This window comes from Nyctereutes procyonoides, unplaced genomic scaffold, assembly GCF_905146905.1.
Source record: "Nyctereutes procyonoides isolate TBG_1078 unplaced genomic scaffold, NYPRO_anot_genome, whole genome shotgun sequence".
NCBI classification, from domain to species: Eukaryota; Metazoa; Chordata; class Mammalia; order Carnivora; family Canidae; genus Nyctereutes; species Nyctereutes procyonoides.
The window spans coordinates 189931-212541 of record NW_026575152.1 but is presented as its reverse complement, the minus strand read 5'-3'; positions in this window follow the sequence as shown (position 1 = coordinate 212541).

The following is a 22611-nucleotide window of genomic DNA, read 5'->3' as shown; positions in this document are numbered from 1 at the left end:
ATGGGGCTCTAAATTGAAGCTGTTAGCTTGCTTGGTACAAAGCACAGAGGCCAATGTGTGCCTAATCATTAAATCATACTTCTTTTGTCTTATTAGGTACTTGTAGCTGTCTTTGCTACGGTTTCCATTCATCTCCAAGTCATAACACCTGCCTTGATTGTCTCAGGAGCCCTCAAAAGTAGACCTGTTCCACATTCTACTTATCTCCTTTAAACTCACATCTACCTTAAGTCAGAAACACATGTGAACAAGGAAGAATAAAAAAAAGGAAAAATCTTTAAAAGATTTCATCAAGAGGTGAGAATGAATATTGAGGATATTTTACTGTAGACATGGTCATGTATATCATGTTGCTGCAAACTGTCTCAGTTCAATTGATGGAATTTAGGTTTTTCCAGACAATTCCATTGTAAAGGAATTTCAACAAATACAAGATTCAAAATTTTTCACTTATTACATAATTTACAATTTTCATCCTTTACTTATTTTCTCACGATTACATCACAACTGTCCTGAAATATCTTACTGGTAAAAGTACCCCTTACCCAATCTCTTCATTATAAATATCTAGGGTTTTTTTTTAGTAGCATGCTCTGTTGCCCATTTTGTGAGCCAGTTGTTGCTCCTAAGTTACATCAGCAGCTACAGGAGGCTGGTTTTCTTGATCAGTTGTCTGTTATCAATCTCTTCATTTTTTTTAAAAAAAAATTTTTATTTATTTACTCATGAGAGACACAGAGAAAGAGGCAGAGACATAGGCAGAGGGAGAAGCAGGCTCCATGCAGGGAGCCTGATGTGGGACTCGATCCCCAGTCTCCAGGAACACACCCTGGGCTAAACCGCTGAGCCACCCAAGCATCCCCAATCTCTTCATTTTAGTTTGGATTTAAACTACAGTGGTCTAGAAATTCTAAGTAGAAGAGCCTATTGTATACCAATGGGATTGGGAGTTGGTTGCTGCCTACACTGTTGCATTTCTGGCATCAGTTCATTCACTGGATTAATCATCAGGCTGTGTCTACATTTTCCAGCAAGCAACCTGTTTGCAAATTCACCAGATAAATAAAAAGATATTAGGCAAGAATGGAAAGGTGAAAGACTAATATAAGGAAAATCACAAGAGCTCAAATTCCAAACTAATATCAAATTTAAGGCAATCATTATTTTTTTCCAGATTTTATTTATTTATTTATTTTGAGAGACTCTGAGCAGGGGCGAGAGGTAGAGAGAGAGAGAATCTCAAGCAGACTCCATGCTGAGAGTGAAGCCCAATGCAGGGCTCGATCTCATGACCCTGAGATCATGACCTGAACAGAAACCAAGAGTTGTCACACAACCGACAGCCACCCAGGAACCCCCAACAATCACTAATTTCTAAGAAAAGAAAATTCCAGGATAGAGGAGGAGTGGCTATTATGATGCCATTTGTAGAAGTAGGGGGGCTAATGATCCTCATCAACCTCTTAATTCCTTGCAACATGATTGAGAGAAAGTTAGATCATTCAAACATGAAATTACTTAAAGCTAGAAAAATCCTTCAAGTGAGATAAAATGACACAACACAAGGTAATCTTTAAAATATAAATTACCCAAATCCTGAAACAAGAACTTTTAAGCTATGCTAATACATGAGCCATTAGCCACAAGTGACTACTAAGCACTTGAAGTATGTATGGTACCAACTGAGATGTCTTGCAAGTAGATGTATGGTGGATTTCACAAAAAGAAGGTAAAAGGCCTCATTAATAGTTTTATATTGGGATGCCTGGGTGACTCAGCGGTTTGGGGCCTGTTTTCGGCCCAGGGCATAATCCTGGGGTCCTGGAATCGAGTCCCACATCAGACTCCCTGCATGAAGCCTTTTTCTCCCTCTGCCTGTGTCTCTGCCTCTCTCTCTTTCTCTCTCTCTGTGTCTCTCATGAATAAATAGATTTAAAATATTTTTAAAAAATAGTTTTATATTGATTAAAAAATAATTCCATATTGGTTGCATATTAAAATATTTTTGACATTTTAGGTAAGTTAAACATATACCATTAAAACTATTTTTATCTCTTTCTTTTTACTCTATTCTACAGTGGCTGCCAGAAAAGTTTAAATTACACATGTGATTTGTATTATATTTCTATTGGACTAGTCTAATGAAATGTTCTAACAGTTTCCTGCCTCATGGCGAGCCTGCCTCCTTCACAGTAACTTCTAGGACTATATCGGCTTTAAGTGGGGATTTTTTATTTAAGCAGACCTGAGTTTACAGCCCAGTTCTCCACTTACTATCAGAGTGACTTTGGACACATTATTTAAACTCTGTCTCAGTGGCTCCAGATACAAAGTAGGGATAATAATATAGTGCCCACCAGCATCATATAGTTGCTGTGAAGATTAAATTAAATAAATTTCTTACTTGCCTTGCTCATAAGAATGATTGTTAGGACTAGTGTCATTCACACTCTTAATTCTTAATATCTGGGGATTCTCCTTAGTGTTCTTAGGTTCATCACATCTAGGCTTAGGGAGTAAAACCTCAAGAACACTCAATGGGATTTCCTCACCTGCCTACATCAATTACACCTTAGTTTTCCTGGGTGGCTGACACCCAGAATTACACCTTTTCAAAAGAGACCTGGCCTAATAATGAGGACATAATCTTCTTACAGGCACAACGGGGGATGGATGTTTATCTCAGAAATACATACATATAGGCATGGAACATATAGATACAATTGGCTCATTGTGTAAATTAGCAACATAAATCATTTGATATAGAAGGGAGAATTTAACATAAACTATCATTGATGATAGCAACTGAATACGTCACTAAATAGTTTTGTTTCAATTTTTAATAGAACTGTCTGATAAAGTCCAATATTCAGAATCAGATTCAAAATAAAGAATGCTAATTAACAGAAAATATTACTTTACTCGTAAAAACAGAACAAAGCAAAACCCTGATTGATTTGCATTTGGAACACTGCATGCAATTTTGTTTGCAAGCCTAAAACAAACAGAAAAGAAGAGAGTATGAAATCCATAGCAAGTGGAATGGAGAAAAACGCTTCTGAATAACTATAGAAAAAGAAAAACCTAAGTATGAGGATGATAATTAAGATTGGAGACCTAGGTTTGAGTACGACAAAGAACATTAACTCACTTACTGAAGTCCTTAATTCTAAAATTAGCATGCAACTCTAGAATTTGGGGGGGGGGAGGCACTTTAATGCATATTAAACATTAAATGAGGTACTATTTACTTGATATATTGCCTCCAGGGATAATACAGAAAATAAAGCTCGGAAGGTGAGGTTTAAACTAACTGATGGATGCTGGATCTATAATGTGATTTTTTTTTTTTTTAAGGAAAGTAAAGATGCTTTGGAAATTGCCTTGAGGGCTATCTTCCCTCTTACACATGCTTTTGTGTCATTACTAGTGTCACAAAGGCTCATGTCTTAGAATTTGGAGAGCAACTACCTGGTTAATTGTAGCAGAAAAGAGAGAGAGAGGGAGTATTTAGATCTGAAACTAGATTTTACAGAGGCAGTCCCTCAACTGTAGGAATGAAGAAGAGATGCATTGATGAGTACAGGCTAAGATGGACACAGATGTGGCAAAGGCCACCAGGTGGGAGGTTTCAGGTGGTGTAACACACTTTTCTCTGCAGGTAGAGGGGACCGGTGGCAATATATCCAGGAGAAGTCTACTTAGAATTGAAATCGGGGCCAGTGGTGATTGGATAGGGACATCATAACAACTTGCCCAGTGATCAGGAACTGGATTCCAGTTTCTTTAGTGGTGTGGAAGAGGAAGAGAAAAAAGGCTAGTAAGAGCAAGGCAGAGCATCAGTCTGAAATGGACTGTGGTTCTAGGCTAATGCTTCTCAACTGGGAGCCATTTTGTCCACCAGGGACATCTGGCAATGGGTGAAGGCATGTTTTTAATTATCACTGTTTGGAGGTGGAGCATGCAATTGGCACCTAGTGTGCAGAAGCCTTGGATGCTGCTAAACTTCTCACGATGCACTGGATAGCCCCCCAAAACAAATAATTATCTGGCTCAAAATTTTAATAGCAGTGCTGTTTAGAAACCCTGCTCTAGGGAGATTTCCAAGACAAAACTTGGACAGAGAATGGTTAACAATGAAGTCAAAATTGGATTATAAGGCGGGAACCAGATCCGGCATAAACCTGACTCAAAAGAGATCAGGGCTCACCTTGAAACAGATAGGACATGATACCACATCCTCAGATGTTAGGCCAGACATTAGGCCTCCCACAAGGCATTGTGGTATAGAGTGGAAAAAAGCAAACCTGCATCCAAGAATAAGTATCTGTGGCTCAAAACAAGCTTCATAAGCTTGACTTCTTTGTATGTAAAATGGACATAATATCACCAGATCATAGGGATATTGCAAAAATTATATAAACTAATACATCTAATATGCCTACCACATCACACAAGAACATCACAGCACTAGAACAGCCAAAAAGTTGGTGCGGCTACCAGGCAAACCAACAAAATATTCTATGTCTTTATGTAAATACTCATGCCGATCTGATTTGGCCCCTCAGCAACACTGGATGCTGATTGTCACTGGCTCCTTTTGAAACTCTGCTGCTGGCTTCCAACATCCTGAACTTTCATGGCTCACTTTCTGGTAAATCACTTCATGGTTCTCTGATTATTCTGAACTCAATTTTAGGCTCCTCTGCATTTACATATGCTTTTTATCTTGTTATACCTCAGGGCTTTTTCTTCCCCTAAGCTCATGTGCCCATTCTCATTGCTTCACTGACCACTGATAGCTCCAGTCCAACTATTTCTAGTATATTCCAGAAGTACTTCAAGCTCAATATTTCCAAACCAACCTTATAAGCCCCATTTTTCTCCTGCGTCCCTCCTCTATCAGGAAATGGCATGGTTATCCACGCAGTTACTCCAACTAGGAATCTGGGAGTCCTCCTTGATTCTTCCCTCTCCCTCATTCGTCACGTGAATGGCATTAAATTCTTACTGCACAAACTCCTAAACAGTCCGCTTAGCTTGCATTTAGTGCCCAGTGCTGCCACACTACAGTTCTTCCTTCAAAAATCTCTCACCCAGATTATTGCCACATTCTCCTACTGGCGTCTCTCTGCCACCTCTCTTTTTCCCTCTTATAATTATTATAGTGACTGTTTCAAAGTCTTTGCACTGCTCAATACATTTAGATGGCTCTGCATTGCCCTCAGGACAAAAGTCTCTCTCTTTTTTTTAGATTTTATTTATTTAACTCAGAGAGAGAAAGAGAGAGAGAGAGAGAGAGAGTAAGCATGAGCGGGGGAGGGGCAAAGGGAGAAGCAGACTCCCTGCTGAGCAGGGAGCCCATGTGGAGCTCCATCCCAGGACCTGAACCAAAGGCAGATGCTTAAAGAACTGAGCCACTCGGGTGCCCCCAAAGTTCTAACTCTTCAACACAAATGACAAATCCCCTGATTTACTCCCCAAGGTCCAGGGAAACAGATATATTCCTTTTTCTTGATTCATGAGTTCTTCATCTTCATCCTTCCCAGAGACCATCTGTTCTTCTATTTGCCTAGGACACTTCCGTCTATTCTCCCCAGCCCCCATGATTTTCCAACTTGTCTTTATGGGCCTTTGTTCAGCTATTAATCCTCAAGACAGCCTTTGCTGGGTGCTCACCATGACCACTGTCAAGGCTGAGCTAGGCTCTTCTCTTCCCATAGCAGTTGCTGTGCTGAATTGGACTTGCTGCTCTTGAATCTGTCTTCCCAACAAGATGTGCGTAAGCTTCACAAGGGCGGAAAGAGTGTCTCTCTCATTCCCTTGTAACCCCACTGCCCAGCATATTGCCCAATATACAAATACAGGAATGCCGATAACCTCTCATCAACCAGCAGGCAGAAGTGCCATTGATTGTATAGACTACAGAATTCTTCTATGATGCCTATAAGCATCAAGAAGTTCTAGGTTGATTTCAATTAAAAATTTCCTTTCTTCTCAGTGGTTTCGTCCCTGCTTAACCATGAGACTCATTGAGTCAAACGCATATACCCAGGGAATTCTCTAGGAAACAGAGCTACATCCATAGAAAATCTTTGCTTTTCAGATCAGTAATTCTGAGTGCTAGAGAGTGTTAGGAAGCTAGCTCCTCAGTTCTCAGTCTGAAAACAAAGTACTGTGTTTCCAAGTGTTCAGATCTATGATAGTCCCCTTTACTCTGCTGGTTGTCTTAAATGCTTGACCCAGGGCCAGGCATGTAGTAGGTACTTAACTGTAAATATTTCTTTAAAAGAATGACTTAAGACTCAGAACAGATTCACACTTCTTCAGAAAAATCTCAGAGATATTTATTCATATATTCAAAGCCAAGAAGTTACAGTTTCTCATCAGATTTTATATGACATGTCATTTATATGACATTTTATATGACATTAAGCATTTAAGATGCTTAATCTTTAAATTTATTGAATTAGATTTGTGGTAAAAAATTCAAGATCACTATGCATTATTAGATCTGTTTGTTTTTCTTCTGAGGTCAATAAACATAACTATACATGATAAAGTTGTCATCTATGAATAAGTACTGATCTACATATACACAGAAGTGACTTCTGAACTCTTTTAACCTTGGAAGAATGTGTGTCCTTATACAAAGGAAACAATGAAAAAAGGGATAATACACATGTAAAAGTTAATTCTACACTTAGAGCAGAAGTTTATCATTCAATTACAATCATCTTCTATATAAGTGGAAAGTAAAAGATTAGAAACTTTATCTTTGTTTACCTTCAAGAAAATAAATTTTTAAAAAAGCATGATCATAGTTTGAACATTTTATTTTACAAAACACTCTCTTATTTGTTTATCTTATTCATTGCCTCATTCTAGACATTTAATATGAACATAATTTCTTATGAACATAATTCCTTATTAACCAAAATCGAACCAATGTATTATTTAAAACAACTTTCTTTTTTGTTTTTAAGGATAAGCCTATGAGTTTGATGGAGTCAACATGAAATGTGTGGTGAAATATGGTGTTTAATATTCCAAAGAAATATGTAATTAAAACTGATAAGATTAAAATCATTTTCCATCGTGGCTGCTCACATGCCATATGTTAAGGAGTTCCCTTTCTGGAAACACTGAGGTCTAAAAGAAATGTGTATCTTGTCACAACCCTCTTAAAGTTTTCATTTAACAAACAAAAAGATACCTGATGCTTGAATTAAAGGTCAATGAAACAGTGAAGGCCCGTGGGTCAAGCGTAAAGAAGTCACAGTGAAGATGAACTTCACTGGTCCCTGACCCCAACTCGCTGTACATAGCCATAGTTAGCATACGCTTTCCACACAGTTGGTAGCAATCAGATACATATTTAATGTGGTTTCATTATATCCTATAAATGCTGGCAATAGAATAATCTCCCCAGGGTATTCAGTGAATAATAGAAAAGAGAAAATGATGAGCACATTTAACACATGCACCCACAACCTCATGATAAAAGGCACCATTTCCCCCATCCAGCACCTGTTGTCATAGCTGCTTTAATTACTTTTCATTGTAGTTGGCAGCCTGAAATATTTATCATGGAGCCTATAATTTCCCTAATCCAAAATTGACATCTACCCAAGTGACTACAGAATTGAAATTTTACTCACTGCTCCTACTGCTGTGCTTCACTGGAAACATCACAAGTGCTAAAGAAAATATCTTCCATGGAAGCTTCATCTGGTGAGCAGAATAGGTGCATCAAAGGACTGTAAGACGTCCACACAGCATTCAAAAGGCAGTGTATCACATCAAATTTGGACTCAAATAGGGACAGAAAGAATTTCATTATTAAATGTTATGGTGTTCAATGTGCTAAAGTAAAAGATACAAGTGGATTTAAAGGTTTTTTTTCCAGAGGCACCAACTGAGAACACATTCAGTCCACGCCTAGGACCTATTCTCCCAACCATTTAATGTGAAGTTAGGTTTGACTTTTGCACTTCTTTCTCCAGTAAGTTATTAGTTATAATTCCCTTGCTTTGACTATGCTCTTTTGTTATTGAAATGTCTTGTGACCCAGAGTAAAGTTTGGCTGTTTCTTTGAATGAAGGTCCAAATGAATTACGTTTATCTTATTTACTTAATAAAGATGTATTTATATTTACATATTACTGTACTGTACTGTTGTAATGCTATCCAAATTTGTTTAATCCTCATAACAATCCTATCAGGTAGCAACTATCATTTTCTCTGCTTTACTGTTGAAGAAATTGAGGTCAGAGAGATTGAGGAGTTTACCCACAGTCACTAAGGTCAGTTAGTGGCAGATATGGGATTCAAACTCAGTTGAGCTTCAGAATCTGTGTTCTTAACCTCTATGCACTAAAAGTCCATTTAGTTTCGTTTGAAGGTCCTTATGAATAGAAAATTAATTTTATATAAACTTCATTAATTCATCTTGTGAGAAGACAAGTTCCAATGATTAGCATATTCCAAAGTCAAAAACATATTTTATACAGCAACCAAGTAAATATTCATGTCCACACACTGACACAAACATAGTTGACACAAAATTCTCATAAATTAAGATTATCCTTATTGCAAACATACTGTATTTCATTTTTAAATGCTGCTTATGACCAAGTAATTTGCTTCACAATTTACTAACATAATGTTCTCAGACCCATTAAAACCATCTGGGGAGATCTTAAAACTAAGAAATATGTAAGTCTCCCTTCCACCATCTAAATTAGAGTCTCAGGAAAATAGCTCCTTAAAAGTGATTGCAGTCATACCAAGAAGCTGCCATGGTTGTGAATCTCTGCACTATTGAATCTAATACATTTGGTGTGTAAACATGTTGGAGTAGATGAAACTGACAAGATGCATTGCTGTTGTTTTCAGTTGATAAGGACTTTGGTTGTGCAAGACTTTTTTGTTCAACAGGCATATCAGTTTTGTATGCTAGAAAGATCTATTGAATTCACAAATAAACATTCATTCTGTAATCTTATTTATACTGGTACCTGCCTTAACATATCTTTCTTCATTGACACCTTAAAGATATTTAAATCCAGTACATATCTGAACATTACCAGTTAATGGATCTTGACTCAACAAAATCTTTTTAAGAGGCACCTTGCTGGCTCAGTGGGAGGAGCGTGTGATGCTTGATCTCGAGGTTCTGAGTTCAAGCCCCACACTGGGTGTAGAGATTACTTAAATGAACAAATAAAAACTTAAAAAAAAAATAAACAGTTAAGGGACACCTGGGTGGCTCAGTGGTTGAGCGTTTGTCTGCCTTTAGCTCAGGACGTGATCCGGAGTCCTGAGATCAAGTCCTTCATTGGGCTCCCCATAGGGAAACCTCTTTCCCTTTGCCTGTATCTCTGCCTCTCTATGTCTTTCAAAAATAAATAAATAAATAAAATCTTAAATAAATGGGCGGTTAAATTGTAGAAAGTAAACAATGGCCCTTTGACCAAGATCAGATTAAAATGAATGCTATTTTTTGCTCACACAAGACACCTTGTCTGGTTAATTTCACACCTGTATTTTCCTCCTTTTATTCATATCTTTCCCCCCAGCCTCCATCTTGTGATTGTCCAATCACAGCTAATCACAAACTAATGTTTAGTTTATTAAGAACTAATTTCAGGTTTGGAGTCTGAACAATGAACTGCCTTATCAAACAAAGGCTATGGCTGCCAAGATTACTGTAACCAGTTCTTGGAAGACAAGACTCAGGTCTGCTGCTGACCACTGAAAGGTGATAGGACTGAAACAGGGGTCACCTCACCTAACATGCTGAAATAGAAGGAAGCCACTGACTAGATGTATGCAGAAGTTGCTAAAATGGGACAGATAGAACAAGATTTAGGTCAGGTGATCGCCTTCAGGGATACAGATCCCAGATATGTTAACATGACTTTTGTTTGTTTTGATTTCTTATCATTGGTTCTCTTTTGTTGTTGTGACCTTATGGTTTTCAACCTCAAATGGCAACACTTTAATTTCCCCTCAACCAGCTCTCTTCCAAGTTCTCTGCAGAAAATAACTTCCAGACTTTGACCATTTTCATAAAATTTAAGTTAGTTGCATAGCTTCATGGCTACCATTGGCCAACATCTTCAGTCTCTATCTCAGAACTCACTATTACTCACCTCCCTGGTTTCCTCTCCCTTAAATCCCACTCACTCACTATAGATTGGTCTTTCTTTCTCCTCAAGTTATCCTAACTTCTGACTTGCCAAATTCAACGTCCTATTTCCAGTGGAAACTCTCCTTTGCATAATATATCTCACTAATTTACAACTCTTCTAATTTGTAAGTTTTATCAATTATCTTACCTGAACTAAAAGTTCCTTCATCCAATCTACAAAAAAAGGTTTTGCTGAGCAAATTAGTAGTAAAAATACACATCTGAGGACATTTTAAACCTACTTAATTACCACAAACTATTCTAATGACTTCAAAACATAACTTTTTAAATTACCATAATGCTGGCAGCAGCTCTTTCCACCCACAGGTCCTTTCCCTGTGCTTTAATAAAATCATTTTTTTTGCACACACACACAAAATTAATTAATTAATTAATTAATTAAGATAATACTGCTGATTATACCTCAAAACACCAAAACAATTTTCTAGAGCAATCCTTTTTTAGGAGGAGTTTATTAGCATGATTACAGATTACTCTAAGTAATTAAAAGTTCGAGTGCTATTTTTCCTCTAAGTATTTCTTTAACTTATTACAGTCCTTGCCTATAATTAGTCCATGTCAGTGATGCTTAACTGCATTTACACATGTTAAGCTTTTAAATAGAACCACTTAGTTTTTAAAGAAGTATTCCAAGTAGGAATAAATTAATTTTATGTTTCTTCTTTCCTCTTTCTTCAGATCAGCCATCTCGCACATAGTCCTCAAATGTGTGTGAATCTCTTGTGTCAGTTGCACTGCCTTGAGCAGGAGGGATACCACCAACTTTTTTCCTGGTTGACAAGTCTCAATCACCTCCCAAAACTTGAATATACTTCAGTGAAGGGGAAATAAAACACACACACTGGGTGATCCAGGATGTTTTTGGGTTTTTTGTTTGCTGTGTGTAAGAGAATAGGGTGAGGTCCTATAAAGTCAAAGAGTGTACGTTAAGGCAGCAAGAAAGTATATGTTGGGCCTTCCTTACGTTGTAAGTTTACACTTTCACATGTAAGAGAACATTCTGTTCTCTGATCCCAGAGTAGTTCTGAGGAAAACTGTGGATGTGTGGGACTTCTAGTCATTTCCTAACACCTCCAAAATAGCTGTGAATGCTTGGCAAGACCGCAGGACACCAAGACACTTTGGCTTTCTTCCTACCCATCCCTGTCATCATGTGTGCTTATCATCACTCCTGCCCTTCAGATTCCAAGTTCATGCATATGTTCAGGGGATTTTCCTTTGCTAGAAGCAGATTCCTGCATTCACCTCACTCTTGATAATGAAGTCTATGAAGATGTGCAAACCTGAGAGACAGCTGGTATTAGATGCTGCATTCTAGAAATCAAGAAAACCAAAACTAAGACTATATAATTGTTCAAAACAATTGTAAAAATTAGGTTGGTGTTACGATTTCAACAGATAACATACATAGGAGAGTGTTAGATCTCTTTCATGGCATTTTGATATCAGGAATAGTATTACTGCAAATTGATGGTTAGGTTTGTTATATTTCCCTCATGTGGTTTTAGTTATTTTATTTTGGTTTGCTTTGGTTTAGGTTTAACTATAAATTAAGCTACATTAAAGAAGGAAGCTTAAAATACCATCACCTGGGGGTTCCTGAGTGGTTCAGTCGATTAAGCATCCCGACTCCTGGTTTTAGGTCAGGTCATGATCTCAGAGTTGTGAGATGGAACCCCTGCATAGGGCTCTGTTCTCACTGCCGAGTGTGCTTGTCTCTCTCCCTCCTCCTAACACCATGTTGCCCCTCTCCTGTGTGCTCGCTACAATAAAAATAATAAAATCTCTAAAAAAATATCATCACCTAGGTCAGAGTTCCCCAACACTGTTGATACTTTAGACTGAATTGCTGAATGTCCCCTGGTTATAAATTTGCCTCAGTTGAGAAGCACTGGTCTAAGGCATAGAGAAATCAATAGTATAGAAGAATAATCACTTTTTACCCCCACATTCCTTCAAAATCAAAGCTGCCTATTAAAACTGCTTAGGAACATAATTTAGTATATGCAGTACATACATTATTTTATTTTGCATGCATTACATCACCATTATAAATGAAATTGAACTTTCCTGTTTATGTCGATATGGACTTCTTGAATAACATCCCCCACCAAAGTCAGGAGGCATTTATGCTTTCACTTTGCACAAAGCACAGCAGAGCACTCTGAGGTGTGGCACATGGTTATGACTGCCTTTGTTGATAATGATGGCGATGATAATTCTGGGGTAAACTGCAAGCAATGAGCTGTAGCTTGATTTGCTAATATTCTGGGAAATTGCAACTGGCCTCTAGCTTGAAGAATTAGACTTGCATTTTTGATCTCAGGGAAGGAATGGGCTGTACTAGTTCAGTTAAATCACTGCTCTAGACTCCCACATTTGCCTTGGTTTTCCATCAGAATAGCTACAGCAATGGTTTGTGTGTCATTGAGCCCATTAGCTGCTGTTGCTATTGTCACGCCTTTGGACTGAGATGAGGGACAGCTAGCAGAAAGAATCACCACTGCTGCCTGGCAGATCTGTGGGGCTTCTAGCTTCCCTAGTAAGAGCCTGCAAAAGCCAGCCCTGCAACCAGAAGCTCAGGGTAGTAAATAACCAAGGAGACTTTGCCCAGTGGGAGACAGGAGACAGTAAGGAACTCTTCCTCCCTCTGAACAGAGTGTTCAGCCTTGCAGCAGTTTGCACAGCCTCTCTGACTGTGTCCATTGGGACAAGCGATCATTGAGCTAAAATCTGCTGTAGCATCCAGCTTCCTCTTTTCCCTCTTTCCCTGTGTTTTCTGTTCCCATCTTTCACTCTTCTCCATTTCTCCTCCTGTTCCCTTCCCTCTCCCTTTCTTCTCTTTCTAAACAATTCAGTCCCAAATCCATTCCTTGGGGCTGAGCAAGATATGAATTTACAATGGGAAAGATGAGGGATGGGCTGAGGAGGAGGAAGAGGATCTGTGAGGTCCAGAGTAGGGTGCTGGGGCCTGCAGTGAGGAAAGCACAGGGGCCCGGGGCAGGGGGGTGGGTGCAGTAACAGAAGACTGCTTACAGACAAGTAGATTGCTCAAATATATTAAACATGATGGGAGCCAGGTTTCTCACTGTCAGAGACAGGAGTTATAAATACAAAAAAAATAGATTAAACTCTGTGGTGTCGGATTGAAATTGGAAATATAGAGATGAAATCATGGCTTTGAAGCTTATACATAAATATAGAAATAAATATAGATGTGAACATGTGTATGTATGTCTATATGTGTGTATGTGTGTGTATGTGCATGTGTGCCTTTCCTAGCTCTGGCCACTGAAAGAGCCAAGGAGCTATAGCCCTCTGATAGTGAGAAATACACCTAGCGCTTTTTTTTTTTTTTAACTTTTTTTTTTTTTTAAATGGCTAATTCTCAGGCAGGGGCCAAGAAAGTTCAAGGTGAATCTAGAACATTTTATTGTGCCTAAAAGTAAAGAAGTTCTTTAAAAGTGATGATGTGTCACCAAGACACAGAAGCCAGCTTGCAGACACATAACACTGGCTAAATCTAGCACAAGTTTAGCAACAAAATAAATAACAGTAACAAATTATGACCCTTTGAATAAAATAAATCTAGAGTCCATACTGATAGAACACAAAAATGAAAACATTTTTAACTTGATAAGGGACAGAATAATTACATAATCTCAAAGTCACTGACACCAAAATACTTAGGAGTTAAGGAGTATAAAAATGTGGACTTTACATTTGGAGAAGATTGACAGGCACCATTTTAATCAGGTGATCAAAATTAACCTCATCAATAAAATTGTGCACCATTTAAAAAATTAAAAAATAAAAAATAAATAAAATGAAGAAGCATTATACAAAAAACAAACAAAAATCCCCACAACAAATAAACAAACAAAAATGTGCACCATTTGATCCTATGACCCTATTTGACTCACATAGTCAAATAGGGTCACTTCTGAGATATTCCTCCAGAAGATGCATAATCTGAATCTATTCACGAAGAAATATCAGATGAAGATTAAGTAATATTCTACTGGATAACTGGCCTGTAGTCTTCAAAAAGGTTATGTCAGCCCTGGTGGCTCAGGGGTTTAGCATCACCTTCAGCCCGGGGTGTGATCCTGGAGTCCCGGGATCGAGTCCCACGTCAGGCTCCCTGCATGGAGCCTGCTTCTCCCTCTGCCTATGTCTCTGTCTCTCATGAATAAATAAATAAAATCTAAAAAAAAAAAAAAAAGGTTATGGCCAGAAAACTTAAGGAAAGACTGGAGAACTAGTCCACACTGAAGGAGGACAGAAGCATGGACTTAATGGCAACAGGAGAGGACAGGCCAGATCCTTAGGCTCTACAGGATATAGCAGCTGGAGCTGCTGGCGTCATGGAAGGGTGTCTCGGGATTAGATGGCAGGGATTATGTACCTGCAACGACTCATTTTGGGGTTTGACGGTTACGTTACAGTTATATAGGACTGCTTGTTGGTTGGAAGTACACATTAAATCATTTAAGAGTAACAGACATTATACTGGCAATTTACTTGCAGCTAATTCAGGGGAAGAACGTCCCTTGTTCTGGTCATGTAATTTTTCTATAACTTGGAAGTTGATTCAGGATTAAGAAAATGCAGAACAGCACAAACAGCAGAAGTAGTAGAAGCAGAAACTGTGACCAGGCTGATAATACTCCCTTACATTTGTTCTCCTTTCCTTTCTGATTCATTTTCTCTTTCTCTTGTTTCTCTCAGGCTCTATCTTCTAGGGAATCTTTTCTAAGTTTCTAGGTGATTCGCAGAATCTATACTGGGATGAGATCTCATAATACAAAGTCCAATAGGAAGTCTCTATATTTAAGTATTTGTAACAAAAATAACAACAAAATAAAAATTCAAAGACATACCTTATCCCTGACAAATTGCAAGCTGTAGTGTCACCAACAAAAAAACCTGAAAAATGTAGGAATGATGATTCTTATCACTTCCTCCATTTAACTTTCCTGCTTGGCCTATGCAGAAGACATGGGGTCTGGAGACCCCATGGAGAATGAGAATGGGTTGGTCTTGATCCAATAATAATTTGGAAAATGTGTTTTTTCAGTTCTACAATAACAGAGATAACCCAAAGCAATTCACTTGACACAGAAGCCAGTGCATTTTAGTTACCTAACTCTGGCCTTTGTCACCTTTGAAGATCTTTGTCAAAAAGAGAACTGGATCATCTGATTGTCACATTGAACAGTACAGAGTCACAATGTGATGATGCCATACTCGGACATGCTGGGTCAGAAGCAGCTTGCAGCCTCTGCCGTGGTCTATAAGGAATCCAGCCACCACTCCAACCACCCTGAGACTCTCATGCTGTGAAGGAAACAATACATACAATATTATAACAGAGATATTTACTACAAATACTATTTATGCCAAATATTTGTGTGTTCCACCACATTCCCCACCAGCACATATGCTCATGGGAGTATAAGACTACTTTTGGCCAGTGAGCTCTAAGTGGAATTAATGCTTGCCAGTCCTGAGCTGAAGCATTCTGAGTCAGCACATGGCCCTCAATCTCATTCTTCCTTGCATCAGAAACCTGGAAACTATGTCTTCCAGATGACATAGCTGCATGATGGCAGTCTTAATCTACGCATCACTGCGGAAAAGCACAGCTGTGCACAGTAAAGAATATACTTTTATATGTGAAACCAAGGAGACTTGGGTGGTGGTTTGTTAGCCAGAGAATAAGTTGGTCAACTGGACTAATATATACATATATATTATATATATATTATATCTCACTGATATATGTATATGTATGTGTGTGTATATATATATAATCCACTGAACATAAAAAATGCTCAAAACCAAACAATATATTTTTCCATTTACATAGGAATTTCAGTGAAAGCGACTTGTAAGAAAACACAGTAATAATCATTGTACTTTACTGAAAGTGGGGATAAAGTGGAGTAGAAGAACTTCTGTCTTTTCTGCATCATTTGAGTGCACTTTGACAATTTAATATGTTTAGATAATAGTTATGTGATTTACTTTTGAAGAACAATGTGAATGAATAAATAATACTAAAAACAATGAGTTAACAGCTGGCATATTAAGAGATGCTGATCCACAGTGCTGAAGGTTTTTGCCAATTCACATCTCCACAAGTGGTGGGAAGGTCTGTGTCTTACCCCATTCTTACTAATGTTGTTTGTTTTTTATAATTTATAATCACATAAATAATCAATATAATCAAAGAAAAAAGTATCTGGTTTAATTTGTGTATCTTTGAGTCTTGGTAAAGTCAAATACACCTTCATATATTCATTAGCCATTTTAATTTTATTATTTTATGTGTTACATTGACATCTCTTTGCTCATTTACACATGTTAGATGTAGCACATGTTTCTGGTAGCTCTGCTGCTTCATTACAATTATTTTCCTAGAGGCATCTGCCTTTCGCTCAGGCTGTGATCCTGGGGTCCTGGAACTGAGTCCCGCATCTGGCTCCCCATTTGCCTATGTCTCTGCCTCTCTCTCTCTCTGTGTCTTTCATGAATAAATAAATAAAATCTTTTTAAAAACCCGAAAAACAGGTGATTTTCTGATTTTGTACTTTGTCTTCTATTTTTATTTTATTTTCAAATTCAAAGGTTTTAAATTATTGCAGTGAAATTACTTTTCTGCCTTCACAAAATTTCTTTGCTTTAGGTTTTAAGAAGGGCTTCCCAATCCAAGCATCACAGAGATACATGTACTCTACTTTGGGAGGGGGGGTTTTCACGTGTTTTTACAGTTAACATTTGATTGATCTGAAACGCATTGGGAGTATGACATAATAAAGAAAGTTAATATTATACTTTCCAATCATCTCAGCTCCATTTCTTTTCCTGCTAATTCACAATCTTACTGCTATATAAATTATTGGGTCATCAATTCTGTTCCATTGACCTATCATTTGATTCTTGTGCCCGCCTAACATATAAATTGCTTTAACTTCATAATATGCCATATAGCTTATGGAGCAAGCCCTTCCTCTCTGCTTCAGTCACTCACAGATACTCGAGATAATCTTCTTTTTCCAAAATTTCAGAGCTATCACTACCTAATTATTTTCTCAGATAAATTTTAGAATTTTATTGTTAAAATCCAAAAACAAACTTCCATGGAAATTTTGAGATTCTGTTAACTGTTTTTCTATTTTTAATTTGTTCATCTTTATTTTCATATCTCTCAATTATATTTGCTAGAAGTTTCTTTTGTTCTTTTTCTTCTTTCAACAGAAGATCATGAATATGTTTTCACATCTATACTCCACCCTTTTCAATTCATTCAGTCATTCAACCACATTTATAAAGACCCTGTTATAGGTATGGGAAAATATTGAAATGACAAAGCCTCTGCCTTCTGAAGATTATAGGCTAGTGAGAGGAGACAGACAGTAATAGAGGGATAAAATGTATCATATTATATAAGGTAGTAGCAAACTATTCCATCATATGGTAGTCTATAATGCATTACTTTCCACTGATAATTGTTACTTCAAAATACTCTGTTTTATTGAATGCTGCAATCAAGCTTCTTCAGCATATATCTTTTTGAACTTGCACAATTATCACCTTAATATGAATTTCTAGAAGTGAGATGCTAGTTAAAATGATATACACAATTTCTGTTTTGATACATGTTGCCTAATTTCCCTCCATATTGTTTATGGTAATTCATACATCCAACAACAGACATATTTTTATCTCTCTTGCAAAATCTGGGGATAGCACTTTAACTGCCAGTCTGGTGGGCAAAAGAAGGATTTCATATTGTTTGCATTGAACTTCTTTATGCTTTAGTGAGGCAGAATGTAATTCCGTGTCTCTTTTCTCAGTTGTAAAAGAGCTATTCATGTTGTTCATCCACTTTGCTATTAAAATTCTTGACTATATATATTTTCAGTTGCATGCAGCAACCCCTCTGCACCCCAGTTTAAATACAGAAAAGACTTTAAAGGAAGGATCAGTTGGTTTATGGACCTGAGGGCAGGAAGGGTGTACTGGTCTCCTGAATCTTGGACAAGTGTCTCCATCTGTATCTTACAGGTGTCTTCTTTCTCCGGGGTGGAAAAATAGAAGACTACTTGCCTGGTATCGTGTATATGTTCTACTTTTCCTCAAAGATCATAATAGTTCTGGACTCTGGGAAGAAATCTGTCCAGGCCAGCAAGAGTTAAGTGCATCCAGAGCATTATGTTTCTTTATGACAGCCTGTCATCTCATATGACTTTATTGTTCCCATACTCACCCTCTCTCCTGATGAGATACAAATACAAAATAGGAGGTGGGCAGAATTAGAAAATCACACAGCTGAATGGAATTTAAAGATCAGCTATCCCATTTCCCAAATTTCCACAATAAAGAAATTACCTTAAAGAGGTGAAATAATTGTCTCAAGGTTTAATTCCCAGTAAGCATATCCAAAAACCTCAGTTCCTCTACTTTCAAGTCTGGTGCTCTTTTCCAAACATACCATGACTTCTGTCTACATGTATGTCAATCTATTCAAATTTTTTATTTCACAGATTATATTCAGTAAGACTGTCACAATTATCTGAATTTATGTAACTCTTCACTATATAGAATCATATACTTAATATCGTGTTCTATTTATATTAATAACTATCTACTTGCATAACTTAAAATTAGAGCTCATTTACTAGCCTAAGATCTAAAAAATAATATTACCTGGAAGACTGCAGGTTTTTAGGTCTCTTAGCCTAATTTCAAAATTACAGTCATTCAATAACTTATATAGCTGGAATTAAAATTCACCATACAATTATTTAATTATAATAACATAAAATTTCTTGAGTGACACTTATTGCACATAAACCAATTGTCTGAATTGTTCAGTTTTACTTCATCCCACAGTTTTTGTATGTACTTGTTAGTAGTTCTGCTAGCCATATGGAATGCCTAAAAAGTTGCTGCAGGGTATGACACAGAGAGCATCTGTAGTTCGATAGTATAAAACACGCCTAGTGATTTGGCCTCTTCAATTTCAACAATTAAATCTCACATCAACAAAGATGATTTTCTTCTGAATAATTGCCATACTCTGATAATATTTAGTTCTGTGACATAGGTAGTTAAGCAGAGAACAGCAACTTAACTTCATCGTTGTAACTAATATATCTGCAGTTTAGAAGAAACCACTCTCATGAGACTAAGATTATACCATTTTGATTAAAGAAATATACTGATATTTTATAATATATTTATTAAAATAAAGGCACACATTCTCATGGATTTAGATTTAAATTATTTACTTGGATGAAAGATAAGCATTTTAGACTTCCAACAAGCAATCTTTTTTTTTTACATTTGTTTTACTTGTTTGATTTACCAACATATAGTAGAACAGCCAATGCTCATTCCATCAAGTGCCCTCCTCAGTGCACATCACCCAGTTACCCCATACTCTCGCCCACCTCCCCTTCCTCACAACCCTTTGTTCGTTTCCCAGACTTAGGAGACTCTCATGGTTTGTCTCCCTCTCTAATTTTTCCCACTCAGCTCCCTTCCTTTCCCTTATAATCTCTTTCACTATTTCTTATATTCCACATATGAGTGAAACCATATGATGATTGTCCTTCTCTGATTGACTTATTTCACTCTGCATAATACCCTCCAGTTCCATTCACATAGAAGCAAATGGTGGGTATTCGCCCTTTCTGATGGCTAATTCTCCATTGTATATACATACCACATCTTCTTTATTCATTCATCTGTCAAAGGACACTGTGGCTCCTTCCACAGTTTGGCTATTATGGACATAGTGTATTCCAATATGCAACTAACCGGTATGGTTTCCAAACACCTTACTTGTATTTTATGTTACACATATTTTCTATTGCCTAAATAAAGAGTTGTATTTTGAAAGAATCACTTGTTTATAATTTATGAGGTTTTACTGTAGCTTCTCTACACTCCGAGGGTTTGAATGTTAGTTTGGGCCTCTCACTTAAATATAATCTTAGCAACTTAGCATATAGGAAAACATTTTTTAAAGTAACTAATTAGAGGGATCCCTGGGTGGCGCAGCGGTTTGGCGCCTGCCTTTGGCCCAAGGCGCGATCCTGGAGACCCGGGATCGAATCCCACGTCGGGCTCCCGGTGCATGGAGCCTGCTTCTCCCTCTGCCTGTGTCTCTGCCTCTCTCTCTCTTTCTCTCTGTGTGTAACTATCATAAATAAAAATTAAAAAAAAAAATTAAAAAAAAAAAAGTAACTAATTAGAAATAGGCTTCTAGTTTGAGCTCCCTGCTTAATGGGAAGCCTGCTTCTCCCTCTCCTTCTGCCCCACCCCCACCCAGCTCATTCTCTCTCTCCATCTCTCTTTCTCAAATAAATAAATCTTTTAAAAAATAAAATAAACATTCAGACTTCATTTGCTTCATAGCCATGCTTTTTTTCATCAGAGATTTAAATTTAGCCATAGCTTGTTTGTTTTCACAACAGATATTTTAGATTATGCCCTGCCATAATCAGAAGATGAAATAAGTAGCTTATCTCTGGTACACTCTTTGTGGCTCTTGACACTGATGTGGTGTTTTTGTTCATAAAATACTTTTCTAGAGATTTACTAGTCTAGAAACCTAATTCAAATGGTTACAAAATGTCTGAAAGACAGAATGCTAATTAAAAGTTTGGACAAATGTTTTAGGCTTTACCACACTTGAGCAAAGAGGGAGTTTTTGGAGAAGGGTGTTCCCCTTATGTAGGTGAAGACTGCTAATGTACATAATGACTCACTCATTAGCAAATTGTTAGCAACTTATTTATAGGAATTTACGAGCAGAGAATTTTGTAGAATTGCTCAGAAGATTCCTAGAGCCAGAAGTAAGCATTATTTTCATATTTACTTACAAGAAGGACTTAGTTATCTCCTGGCAAGAAGAGTTATTTGTCTCTTATAGTAACCATTTCAGCATATCAAACTTAACCATTGTGATCTCTTTGCCACTGTCTAATTAATGGCCTAAAGCAACAAAGGAAAGAAGCGTGTGTACTATAGAAGCCTTGGTTTTCCTATACAGATTTCTATATTAAAATGATTCAAATTCTTAAGGTGATCTAAAATCCTACAACTACAACCAGTTATTTCTCCATCATCCATTTCAATCACCCAGAACACGAACACGTATTGTTTATCAATATATCACTCTCTGTGCTACACATTATGTTAAGTGCTTTACAGCTCTATAAAATAAATTCTCCTTTAATGCCCCTTTTACAGATGGAAAAACTGAGACACAATAAGGTCAAATAACTTTCCCAAGATACTCAGCTATTAATGGCAAAGTCTGATACTACTCAGGCCATCTGGCTACAATGGGTGTGCTCCAAACTCTTTTCCATGGTGCTTCTCAGATTCCCTACATTTCTTTTGTCTGTTCTTCTCTGCATTTGAGAACACCAAATTCTTTTATGAACAAATGAGAACTTCTATGTCAGAGGTTGGAAAAAAATAGGGGAAGGGAGGGACACATGATTGAAAGTCTCTGATAGAGCCAGGCAGGCATGCAAGGACTCTCCTCATCATTGAATGCTAAGGAATAAAATCCCACGAGGGATACTTTCAACCACAGCCTGTTGCTAATGTTTACTTGAGGCAATAAATGCGCGCTATAACTTCACACCTAGAAGACCTGCAGAAATCATCATGCCTCTGGAGATAAGTATGGTTCAGAGGAGGCTGCTATTGTCAAATATGGGACAAAGTGCCTGGGTTACATCACAGGAATGTGGGAAAGTCGCAGACACTTTTGGCCAGGATGTATAGTGCCCTAAACTTGAGACAGAGATAAGCATAAAATAGATTAAATGTAGTAACCATAAAATTAAGATAACAATACCAACCTATATCTCAGAGATATTGTCCATAGTAGCAAATAAAGTGATTATAAGCAAAGGAAAAAGTTCTCCAGTAAATCGGAAAGTAGATGTCTCCTAATAAATATAAAGTCTGAACAAAATTAATACTTTTCTGTTTTAATGAGGAAGCAAGGCAAATTTTTACAAAATATGTAATTGGGACTGCCCAAGGGATAGGTGGAAGTATGCCATGGGGACATGGATAGAGGTTAGTGAGGGATTAGGAATGAGAATTCCAGATTTGAGGAACAGCATGACATTTACAATACATAAAGCACACACACACACACACACACACACACACACGTGTAATGCCTTCATTTATTTATGTCTGTGATGAAGAAACTAGACTAAATCATTGATTTGCTGATACATCAGGAATAAGTAGGGCACTTGTTAAAAATAATAGATTTCTCGGCCCTACTTTGTAAGTGATAACTGCTGGGATGGGGCTTGGAATCTTATTGGAAATTTTTAGAACTTAATGAG